Source organism: Hemitrygon akajei, unplaced genomic scaffold (assembly GCF_048418815.1).
Source record: "Hemitrygon akajei unplaced genomic scaffold, sHemAka1.3 Scf000033, whole genome shotgun sequence".
Taxonomy (NCBI): Eukaryota; Metazoa; Chordata; class Chondrichthyes; order Myliobatiformes; family Dasyatidae; genus Hemitrygon; species Hemitrygon akajei.
Window position 1 is genome coordinate 17,443,456 of NW_027331919.1, and position 12,991 is coordinate 17,456,446.

Here is a 12,991-nt window from a genome sequence, read left to right on the forward strand (position 1 = left end):
CGACTAAACGTCCTTGAGTTGTATTCGACCCTTGAATCAGGACAATCGTGAATTCCCTTCGGGACCTCTTCCAGAACACCTGTCTCAGGAACTGTCTCAGGCATACGTGCATCCTGAACAACAACAGCTCTATCCCGAAAGCAAATTATCCTGCCAACTGTTTGACCAGCAGGAAAGGTGAGGTAAAATCCCATATTCCCCCGCTCCTACTCTCAAGGAGAGAGAGAGAGAGAGAGAAGAGAAAGAGAGAGAGAGAGGAGAGAGAGAGAGGAGAGAGAGAGAGAGAGAGAGAGAGAGAGAGATGAGAGAGAGAGAGAGAGAGAGGAGGAGAGAGAGAGAGAGAGAGAGAGAGAGAGAGAGAGAGAGAGAGATAGAGGGAGAGAGAGAGGACAAGAACCACTAGATTATCTGAATGGTGTCAAGTTAGGAAAAAGGGAAGTACAATGAGATCTAGGTGTCCTTGTTTATCAGACACTGAAAGTAAGCATGCAGGTACAGCAGGCAGTGAAGAAAGCTAATGGCATGATGGCCTTCATAACAAGGGGAGTTGAGTATAGGAACAAAGAGGTCCTTCTGCAGTTGCACAGGGCCCTCGTGAGACAACATCTACAGTATTGTGTTCAGTTTTGGTCTCCAAATTTGAGGAAGGACATCTTGCTATTGAGGGAGCGCAGCATAGGTTCACGACGTTGATTCCCGGGATTGCGGGACTGTCAGGTGTTGAAGATTGGAGCGACTGGACTTGTATACATTGGAATTTAGAAGGATGGGAAGGGATCTGATTGAAACATATATGATTATTTAGTGATTGGACACGCTAGAGGCAGGAAACATTTTCCCGATGATGGGGGAGTGCAGAACCAGAGGCCACAGTTTAAGAATAAGGAGCAGCCCATTTAGAACGGAGTTCAGGAAAAAAAATAACCCAGTGAGTTGTGGGTTCTATGAAATGCTCTGCCTCAGAAGGCAGCGGAGGCCAATTATCTGTATGCTTTCAAGAAAGAGTTAGATAGAGCTCTTAAAGATAGCGCAGTCAAGGGATATTGGGAGAAGGCAGGAACAGGGTACTGATTGTGGATGTTCAGCCCTGATCACATTGATTAGCGGTGCTGGCACGAAGGGACCAATGGCCTACTCCTGCACCTATTGTTTACTTCTAGAAGAATAGAGTATAGGAGCAGGGGTGTGATGTTGAAGCTCTATAAGGCACCGGTAAGAGATCTCACTTGGAGTGCTGTGTGCAGTTTCAGGACTCTTTATTTAATTAAGGATGTGCTGATGTTGGAGAGTGTTCAGAGATATTTCACTAGAGTGAGTCCGGGAATGAGAGGGTAACATTTGAGGAACGTTTGATCGCTGTTGGACTGTACTCCTTGGAGTTTAGAAGAATGAGGGGGGACCTCATAGAAACATTTCGAATGTTGAAAGTCATGGACAGAGTGGATGTGGCAAAGTTGTTTCCCCATAGTGGGGGAGTCTATTACGAGAGGGCATGAATGAAGGATTGAAGGGCGCCCATTCACAACAGAGATGCGAAGAAATTCTTTTAGCCAGAGGGTGTTGAATCTCTGGAATTTGATGTCACTGTAGGCAGTGGAGGCCAGTCGTTGGGTGCATTTAAGGCAGAGATTGATAGGTATCTGAGTAGCCAGGGCTACTGGGCATCAAAGGTTATGGTGAGAAGGCGGGGAAAGTGGGGACTAAATGGGGTGAATGGAGCAGCTCATGATAAAATAGCGGAGCAGATTCGATGGGCCGAATGGCCGACCTCTGCTCCTGAGTCTTATGGTCTTAGGTGTATCCAGCTGCAGCTTCTAACACTCCGCTTTGAGGAGTTGAAAATGGAAATGGATGAACTCAGGGTCATTAGGGATGCCGAGGGTGCGATAGGAAGGACATATTGGTAAACGTTAACATGCAATGCTAATTCCAAAACAATCGAAAACACTTTAACACCCTCCCTCTGCAAAATTCCTCTAAACCCCGTCAAACTTTCTCCCCTACACTACTTCCCGTCTCCGTCACCCATCCCTCAGTTCCAAGCAACCCCATCTCCGTGACCCAAAAACTCCTCCTGCACACTTCCCCGTCTCCATTATCCCGTACGTACCCATACGCCCCTCCCCGTCTCGGTGATTACTCTCCATGTGCTAAACGCTCCCCATCTACGTCGTCCCTCCACTCACCTGCCACACTGTGACACAGGCAATTGTGGGGTGTATGATGGAGAGATGATGGCTGGTGTATCACCTCCCACCGTACATGGCTATCGATCACCAGGATCTGAATCTCACCACAAATCTGCATGCACAGGCCGGTCATGTGATTCCACACCACTTGCATCAGTGTTTGCATTCTCACCACCCTTTCCCTGGCCTCCTCTCTCCTCCCCTTCCTTCCTCTAACGGCAGCACACAATCCGCTCACACACACACACCATCTCCGAGAGACACACACAGTTCGAGACTGCTGAAAAGCCGAAAGGCTGGGTATTGGTGAGTGGGGAGAACGGAGGAGGGAGAGGGTTTTCGTACTTTTTCTCATTCTAGTGAAGTGTACTGCGATGTTGCGGGAGGTACTTCACATGTCTGACTCCGGGTGTGAGATGAGATAATATTTGGGGAGCTTCGCTGGTTATCTGATCCTGGAAAAGTGTGTTGGGACGGTGTGGACGGATCTTCACCTCCGTGTATGACCCCGGAGTGTGTGATGGGACGGTGTGGAGGGAGATTCACTCTGTGACTGACCTCAGCTGTGTGTGATGGATCATTGCGGAGGGAGCGTTACTCAGAGTATGTTTCCAGGAGTGAGCGATGGGATTGTATGGGGGGATTCTCGCTCTGTCTGTGGACTCCTGGCCATGGGTCAGTGGATTTCGGCTTTTAAGCTAACTCCAAGCAAAGATAGGGAGCAAGAAAATGGTAACTCACATGCTCTGCTCCAACGGCTGCAATTTTTTGTGGCCCCACTCTCCTCCACTTCCTTCCTCTTTTCTCAGCACACCATTCCTTCTCTGTGATTCTTAACTGAGAGTGTGAGCAGCATATATGTACAAATGTAATCGGTATGTCCCGGTAGGTGGTTTTGCAAAGTGAGGTCAGGGATTTAGCTTTGAAATTAAAGGACAGGACCACCACCCGTCCCAGTGTGTCCAGACATAGGAAGACAATACAGATTAGTACGTGGAGTAAGCGGGTGGATCTAAAATTTGGAATCATTGTATTTTTTTCCAAGGAAAGTGGGATCTGCATATAAGAGATGGAATACTGTTTACGCCGGAACTGAGGGGAACTGAGATCCTAGCGGGAAGGTTTGTCAGTACTGTGCATGAGAGTTTTTGGGAGAGTTTCTTAAGTCGAGTTGCAGGGGGGGTGCGATTCAGAACTCCAGAGCAAAGAGCGGAGTCGCTATGGAGATAGATGATGTTAAGATCGTAGAAAAAGTCAGATATCAGAGTTTTATACATAATCGACTGGTGCCCTGAGCTCCGCATATTTTACCGAAGGACGCTTTAAAAAAGGCGGTTGAGCTCAGGGAATGATCAATACAGTGAACTATGACATTGTAACCATTGCTGAGAATTGGGTGAAGGAGGAGCAAGCAGGAGAGCACGATATTTCGGGATTCCCTATTTTTAGTCGTGATGAAAGAGGAAGGAATTAAAGGAGGAGGGGTGACATTACTAGGCTGAGAAAATGTCACCGCAGTGGGCAGTCAGGACAGGGAAGACAATTCGTCTAAGTGAGGCTTTATGGGTGGAAATGGACGAATAAGAAAAGAATGGCAATGTTACAACATAGAACATAGAATAGTACAGCACTTTACAGTCCCTTCGGCCCACAATGCCGTGCCGACCCTTAAACCATGCCCTCCATATAACCCCCCACCTTAAATTCGTCCATTTCCCTGTCTAGTAGTCTCTTATATTTCATTAGTGTATCTGCCCTCCACCAGTGACTCAGGCAGTGCATTCCACCCACCAATCACTCTCTGAGTAAAACACCTTCGTCTAATATCCCCCTTGAACTTCCTACCCCTTACCTTAAAGTCATGTCCTCTTGTATTGAGCAGTGGTGTGCCCTGGGGAAGAGACGCTGGCTGTCAATTCTATTTATTCCTCTTAATATCTTGTATACCTCTATCATGTCTCCTCCTCATCCTCATTCTCTCCAGAGAGTAAAGCCCCAGTTCCCTTAATCTCTGATCATAATGCACTACTCTCTAAAACCAGGCAGCATCCTAGTAAATCTCCTCTGTACCCCTTCCCAATGCTTTTCTATAGTTGGTGCGACCAGACTGAACACAGTACTTCAAGTGTGGCCTAACCAGGATTTTATAGAGATGCATCTTTACATCGCGACTTAAAACTCTATCACTCGACTTATGAAAGCTAACACCCCATAGACTTTCTTAAACTACCCTAACTATCTGGAGGCAACGTTCATGGAACTGTAGACATGTACCACCCCCCCCCAGAACACAATACTCCTCCCCCACTACCACGCCTCCTGCCATTTACTTTGTACTCTGCCTTGGAGTTCGTCCTTCCAAAGTACCACCTACACTTCTCCGAGGTGAACGTATCTGCCACCTTTTCACTGGAAATGAATAATCAAGCGTACACGTCTATTGAAAGGACAGACAGGTGGGCAGAGGGGGTGGGCTGGCTCTGCTGGTGAGGAATGAAATTCAGGTCCCTTGCGATGGTGTGACATAGAATCAGGAGATATAGAGTCAGTATGGATAGAACTGAGAAATTGTATGGGCAATTTGTCATCACCTTTGTTCCTGATGTTCTTCTTGCATTGTGGTACACGCCACTTTAGCCCTTCTACCTACAACTACCTTTACACCCTTTATTCTGTTTCTCTTTCCTGAAATGTTAGATCTGGCTTTACTCCATGCACTGTACTTGCAGCTCTCGCATGACCTTTAGTCATTCTCGACCTCACTATCTGCTCTGACACTCTGGTTCCCCTCCCCCCGCAAATCTAGTTTAAAACCCCCGTTGCAGCACTAGCAAACCTTCCCGCAAGGATGTTAGTCCCTCACCAGTTCAGGTGCAACCCGTCCCGTCGGTACAAGTCCCACCTTCCCTGGGACAAGGCCCAATTGTCCAGAAACATGAAAGCCATCCTTCTTGCACAAACTCCTTAGCCACGTATTTAGCTCCATCATCTTCCTATTTCTGGTCTCACTAGCACGTGGCACGGGTAGCGATCCTGAGATTGCAACCCTGGAGGTCCCGTCCTCCAACGTTGCACCTAACTCCCTAAACACTCTTTGCCGGACCTCCTCCTTCTTCCTATCCACGTCATTTGTCCTTACATGGACCACAACATCCGGCTGCTTACCCTCCCTCTTAAGAATACTGAGAACTCGATCCGAGATATCGCGGACCCTGGCACCAGGGAGGCAACAGAGCATCCGGGATTCTCGATTTCTCCCACAGAACCTCCTATCTCTCCCCCCACCAACCATCGAAACCCCTATCACTACTGCTCTCCTCTTTTCACTCCTTCCCTTCTGAGCTGAGGATCCAGTCTCACTGCCAGGGACGTGACCATTACAAATTGTCCCTGGTAGATCGTCCCCACCAACAGTTTCCAAAACGGTATACTTATTGTTGGTGGGAACATCCGCAGGGGTGCTCTGCTCATTCTGTCTATTCCTGTTCCCTCCGCTCACAGTCACCCAGATACCTGTCTCCTGATATTTAGGGGTGAGTGTCTCCCAGAAACTCCTTTTTAGTTCCCTTTTTGCCTCACGAATGATCTGAAGGTATGATGCCCCCTAACACGGTTTGTCAGGAGCTGTACCTGGATGCAACTTTTGCAGGTGTGGCCATCAGGCACATTTTGTGCTCGCCCTGACTTCTCACATATTTTTAACGGAGCACTCGACTGCCCTAACTGCTGCCTCCATTTCCTACACCTAAACTAATTAGATTAATTGAAGGAGATTACCTGGCCTTTCCTAATTGGGAGCAAGCTCGTCCTCAGCATCTCGCCGAAGCCTGTGGAGCCAAAACATTCCTACTTTGTCTCCCTCCACTACGTCCCCCGCTCCGTTAATCTGCTCGCTTTTTAAACTCTCCCACTGCCTCACGGGCCAACTATCACGCGCTTGCGCAGTCGTGCCCCGTTCAAACTGCCGAAGTAATCCTTTGTAGGAGGCGGGATTTATGCACATTTGGGGAGGTATAATATGTTTAGCAATAGACAGCATAACTTTGTCAAGGGCAGGACGTGCCTTATGAGCTTGATTGAATTTTTAGAGGATGTACCTATACACATTGATGAAGGAAGAACAGTAGATTTAGTGTTAAAGGATTTCGGCAAGGCATTTGATAAGGTACCCCATGCAAGGCTTATTAAGAAAGAAAGGATGCATGGGATCCAAGGGGACATTGCTTTGTGGAACCTGAACTGGCTTGCCCACAGAAGGCAAAGCTTTGTTGTAGAAGGGTCATAATTTCAGAAGGCCTTTAACAAGGTGCCGCACATAAGGCTGCTAAAGAAGATAAAAGCCTACGGAATTACGGGAAAGTTACATACGTGGCAGGAAACAGAGAGTGGGAATAAATGGATCCCATTCTGGTTGGCTGACGGTTACCAATCGTGTTCCACATGGGTCCGTGTTGTGGCCGCTTCTTTTTACTCTGTATGTCAACGATTTGGATTAAGGAATAGATGGCTTGTGGCTGAGTTTGCTGATGATACAAAGATAGGTGGAGGGGCCGGTAATGTTGAGGAAACAGAATGTCTGCAGGGAGACATGGATAGATTGGGAGAATGGGAAAAGAAGTGGCAAAGGAAAGACAATGTTGGAAAGTGTACCGTCATGCACTTTGGTAAGAAATAAAGGGACAAAATATTATTTAAATAAGGAGAGCATTCAAAATTCTCAGATGCAACGGGTCTTGGGAGTCCTCGGGCAGGACACCCTTAATGTTAACCTCCAGCTTGAGTCGGTGCTGAAGAATGCGAATACAATGTTGGCATTTATATCTCAAGGAATAGAGTACAGGAGCAAGGAAGCGATGCTGAGGCTCTATAAGGTACTGGTAAGACCTCACTTGGAGCACTGTGTGCAGTTTTGGGATTCTTATTTAAAAAAAGGCTGAGCTGCCTTTGGAGTGGGTTCAGAGAAGCTTCATTACAATGATTTCGGGAATGAGAGGGTTAACATATGAGGAGCATTTGACCGCTCTTGGACTGCACTCCTCGGAGTTTAGCAGAATGAGGGGGGAACTGATAGAAACATTTCTAATGTTAATAGGCATAGGCAGAGTGACCATGGCAAAGTTGATTCCCATGGTGGGGGAGTCCAGTCCAGCATGACTTACGGATTGAAGGGCGCCCATTCAGAACAGAGATGCGAAGAATTATTTTTCATCTAGAGGTTGGTGAATCTGTGGAATTTGTTGCCACGGGCGGCAGTGGATTTCAAGTAATTGGGTGCATTTAAGGCAGAGATTGATAGTTATCTAAATTGCCAGGGCATCAAAGGATAGGGTGAGAAGGCGGGGCAGTGGGACTAAATGGGAGAATTGTTTAGCTCATGATAAAATGTCGAAGCAGACTCGATGGGCCGAAACTCCGACTTCCGCTCCTTTGTCTTATCGTCTTATGGATGCAAAACTGGGCTGAGAAGTGGCAGATTGTGTTCATCCCAGGAAAGTGGGAGGTGGTTCATTTGTGTAGGTTTAATATAATGGCAGAATATATTACTAATGGTAAACCTTGCAGTGTGGACTATCAGAGGGATCTTGGAGTCCGAGTCCATCAGAGACTCAGAGCTGCTGCGCAGTTTGACTCTGTGTTTAAGAATACGATGCATTGGTAATCATCGACCATGGAATTGAGTTCAACAGCGAGAGGTAATTTTACAGCCCTATAACACACCGGTAATGGTACAAAGGATCTTTACAAGGGTTTTGCCTGGGTTAGGGAGCATGCCTTCTCGTAATAGTTTCAGTGAACTCGCCGTTCTCTCCTTGCAGCCACGGAGGATGTGAGGTGACCTGACAGAGGTGTATAAATGATGAGAGGCATTGATCGTGTGGATAATTAGAGACAACGCCACCAACATTACTCTCTTCGGCAAGGTTATTCACAGCTCCTTGTACATTCTCGTGGTAACCGCCATATAGCTGAACGCAATCGAACTGCTCAGAGAGGTGTTCGTGGGCTCCACATCATCCTCCAATGTAGTCTGCAATCTGGACCTTGTTAAAAGCCTTCTTAAATTCCATGAAAATTACGTCTACTATCCGTGCGTGATCTACCTTCCCCGGTCAAATCAGACCGACAATTCTCCCTGCGTCTCACGCCATCTGATACCTCCCTCCCCTTCTATTTTCCACGCTCCCAATCTCCTCCTCTCTTTCCCTGTCTCACCACTCCAGTTCATGTCCGTCTCTCCCAACCTTCCATCTCCTAGGGTGTCCACATTCTGGGATATTCTTAATGGACATGTCTATGTTTGTTACACATCCCAATACAAAAAATAGCTCATACACAATCAAATCAACCGGTCATTTCTCCCTGTGTCCCACATGATTATTCTCGACGGATTTACCCTGTTTTACCGAATTGGACTGTAAAAGAACTTATCCCGGGATCAAACAGAAATAAAGACACAAACATCGGTGTACGGTTAACCCTTCAATAGGTGATCCTGTTGCCTTACGACTCCGCCAATATCAGGTTATCTCTTAGATTTATATAGTGAATTTTGGGCAATAGCCAACAGCCAAATATACTCAGTGAGCGATTTCAAGAAGCATTTGTTGGATATCAGACAGTCTACGAATGCTTCCGGTCGGTGCACAAAATTAGAACTGCACGTCTGCAGTCAGTTCCTCTTTTATCAAGACAGTGTTGGATAAAAGTTAACACTACCTCATTCTTGGTATGCAATGCTGCTAGCTTTTGTCAGCTCGCACAAGCAAGTTTCAACAAGTTTCTGCATCTTATCCTGTGACCTTCGTGACCTCAATCTTCAGCTAATCCAACTTGGCAAAAACATTTATTTTTTTCACATTCAGACAAAGTAACTTATCATGAGAACGTAGGATTTAGAAGCAGAATTAGACCATTTGTCCCATAGAGTCTGCTCCACCATTTCATCGTACCTGATCTAATTTACTTCTCGGCCTCAATCCCCTCCCTTCTTCCAGTATTCCTTCAAGCCCTGACCAATCAAGAACCTCTGCCATAAATATATTAAAAAAGAAAGCTTTGACCTCCACGGCCGCCGGTGGCAAAGAAATCCACAGATTCACCACAGTCTGTCTAAAGAAATATCTCATTGTCTCCGTTCTAAAAAGACGCGCTGCTCTTCTAAGTCTTTGTCCTCTGGTCTTCGACTCCCCCACCACAGAAAACATCCTCTCCACACCACCTCGATCAAGGCATTTAAATATTCAATAAATTTCAATGGGATCACTCTTCTTCCTTCTAACTTCCAGTAAGTGCGGGTCTAGAGATATCCAGAACTTCTCATATGACGGCCTTCAATCTGGGAATCAGTTTTCTGAAACTCGTTTGAACCCTCTCCACTTTGAGCACCATCTTTCTAAAATAAGAGACCCAAAACTGTTCACAATACTCCACGTGAGGCCTCACCAGTGCTTTATAAAGTCTCAGCATCACACCTTTCCTTTTATGTTGGAGTAGAAATGCTGACATGCATTTGCCCACCTCAATACAGACTCAACCTGAGAAGGTTAGAACAACGGCACAACATTGTGGGCTGAGGGGCCGGGAATGTGCTGTAGATTTCTATCTTCAAAATGCAAATTATCCTTTAAGGAGTCCCGCACAAGGGCCTTAAAGTCCCCGTGAATCTCTGATTTGTTTTCCTTCTGTTTTCTCTCCATTTAGAAAATAGCAAACCCTTTCATTTTCTCCCAAAGTGCATGACTATGCATCTTTCAACAAAGCAGTACATCTGCCATTACTTTGAGCTGTCTAAATCCTTCTGTAGCCTGTCTACTTCCTCAAAACTACCTGCCCCTCCACTTATCCTCATAACCTCTGCAAACTGTGGAGCCACGTTCATGGAGCCACAAACAATAGCTCCAAACAAGATCCCTCTGCTCATTGATACGGTCTTCTCTTTAATAGTGTGCAGTATCTTTCTATTTGTCCGGGTTGAACTCATCTGCCATTTCTCCAACCACATCTGCAAGGGAATTCAGCAGAGCAGCAATGGCTTTCGTTTCTAGGAAAAGATCAGGAAGGTGCAGGACATGTGTGTTCCAAAAATAAAGAAGTTCTCAGTATTCAGGAAATATCCAATTCTGGCCGAAAAGGGAACTCAAAGCTCCTGCAAAAGCTAAAGAAAGGGCTTACAAGAAAATAAAAATTAGTGGGAATGAAATCATCGGTTCGGCTCCCGGCTTCATCCGGGTGATGGTAGCCGCCGTCCCGAGAAACTTAAGAAATCTCGTTTGGGTGGACGTTGTACGATGTTTACAAAGAGTACACAATATGCTGGTAAACAATTCAGCTTTATAATTTGTATATATGGTTTGTAAAGCGACATGTAAAAGGGGCACATTCTCATGAAACAGTCTAATGTGCAAACGTTGGAGCTCACAGTGTCGTCCATTTGCTCCCGTCGAGCTTTTGCGAGCTTAGCCGACCTTCGGATCCACTCTCCTCAGACAACTCCGTCCAGAGGTCATAGAAACATAGAAACACATAATTCCTACAGCACAATAGAGGCACATCGGCCCACAAACTCTGTGATCATGTCCTTATCATTGAAATTCTCCAGGGTTACCCATTGCCCTCTATTTTTCCCTGAGCTACATTTAGCTGACCACGAGACTGTTAAAAGAGCCTATCGTACCGGCCTCCACCAACATCGCCGGAAGAGCATTCCGCGCACTCAACACTCTCTCCGGACCCATGAATACCCCTCTGTACCTACTGCCAAGCACCTTAAATCATTGCCCTCTAGAGCTATCCATTTCAGCCCTGGGAAAAACCCTCTGACTATCCACAAGATCAAAGCCTCTCATCATCTGTTGCACCATATCAGGTCGTCTCTCATCCTCCATCGCTCCAAGGAAAAATGGCCGGGATCACTCAACTTATCCTCATAAGGCATGTTCCCGAAACCAGGGAACTTCCTTGCAAATCTCCTCTGCATCCTTTCCATCGTTTCCACATTCTTCCTGTAGTGAGGCGATCAGAACTGAACACAGTCCTCCAGGTAGCGTCTGGCCAGGGTCCTATAAATTTGCAACATTGGCTCTCGGCTTCTAAACTCAGTCTCACGATGTATGAAGGTCAATACTGTGTACGCTTTCTTAACCACAGATACAACCTGTGCAGCTGCCTTGAGTGTCCTATGGACTGGAAACGCAAGATCCCTCTGATCCAACACACTGCCAAGTGTCTTACCATTAATACCATATTCTGCCATCATATTTGACCACAAAAGTAACAGCCTTACTCTTACCTGAGTTAAATTCCATCTGCCACTTCTCGGACCAGATTTGTATCCTATGAATGTCCCGCTGTAAGCTCTGACAGACCTCATAATTAGGGGTATCTACAACTCCCCGAACCTTTGTATCATCCTCAAATTTAAGAACCACAGCTCCAGATCCCCATCCAAATCATTCATGCAATCACGTAGAGTTGAGGTCCAAGAACAGATCATCGAGGAACTCCACTGTTCACCGGCTCCCATGCAGAATATGACACGACTGCAACCTCTCTTTGCCTTCTGTGGGCAAGCCAGTTCTGGATACACAAAGCAATGTCTCCGTGGGCCACATGTCTCCTTACATGGGATACATTATCAAATGTGTAGTTAACCCACAAAAGGAGAGGTTGCAATTAATTTGCTATTGGGAAATAAACCACTCGGAGAGATTTTTGGAGATAGTGATCATAATTCTATCTCCTTTACAACAGCATTGGAGAGAGATAAGAATAGACAAGTTAGCAACTCTTTTTGTTGGAGTAAGAGGAAGTATCAGGCTATCGGAAAAGAACCTGCAAGCTTTAATTGGATACAGATGTTCTCAAAGAAAAGTAGGGCAGAAATGAGCAAATGTTCAGGGGTTATTTGTGTGGAGTTCTGCATAGGTACGTTCTAATGTGACGAGCAAGTTATGGTAGGGCACAGGAACCGTGGTGTACAAAGGCTGTACAAAACCTAGTCAAGAAGAAAACAAAAGCTTACAAAAGTCTAAGAGAAATAGGTAATGCTAGAGATCTGGAAGATTATGAGACTAACAGGAAGGAGTTTAAGAAGGATATTAGGAGAGCCAGAAGGGGCCATGAGAAATTCTTGGCGAGCAGGATTAAGGAAAACCCCGAGGCTTTCCTCAAGTATGTGAAGAGTAATAGGATAAGACGAGAAAGAATAGGACCTATCAAGTGTGACAGGCTGAAAATGTATATGAAACCGGAGGAAATGGCAGAAACTTAAATAATATTTTGCTTCGAGTATTCACTGTGAAGTAAGGATCTGGGTGATAGTATCAATCACTTGCAGCATGTTGATATTAAGAAAGAGGGTGAGCTGGAGATTTTGGAAAGCATCAATTTGGTAGGTCGCCGGGACCGGATGAGATGTACCCCAGGCTACTGTGGAGGCGAGGGAGGAGATTACTGAGAACCTGGCGATGATCTTTGCAACATCAAGGGGGACGGGAGTGGTTCCAGCGGATTGGAGGTTTTCGGATGTTGTTCCTTTATTCCAGAAAGGGTTCGAGATAGCTCAGGGAATTATAGACCAGTGAGTCTTAACTCAGTGTTTAGTAAGTGGATGGAGAAGATCCTGAGAGGCATGATTTATTAACATGTGGAGAGATTTAATATGATTGGGAATAGTCAGCATGGTTTTGTCAAGGACAGGCCGTGCCTTACGAGCCTGATCATTTTTTTGAGGATATGACTAAACACATTGATGAAGGAAGAGCATTAGATGTAGTGTATATAAATTTCCGCAAGGCATTTGA

General features: G+C 45.9%; 1 protein-coding gene across 2 annotated transcripts in view; it reads left to right on the forward strand.

Moving 5' to 3' along the window:
* Window positions 1-2,428: 2,428 nt before the first annotated feature.
* Window positions 2,429-12,991, forward strand: part of LOC140719849 (uncharacterized) — a 28,939-nt gene continuing 18,376 nt past the window's right edge. For both annotated transcript variants that reach the window (XM_073034765.1, XM_073034766.1), the window contains exon 1: window positions 2,429-2,495. The gene's annotated coding sequence lies outside the window, so the exon portion shown is untranslated. The remainder of the gene's footprint in view (window positions 2,496-12,991) is intronic.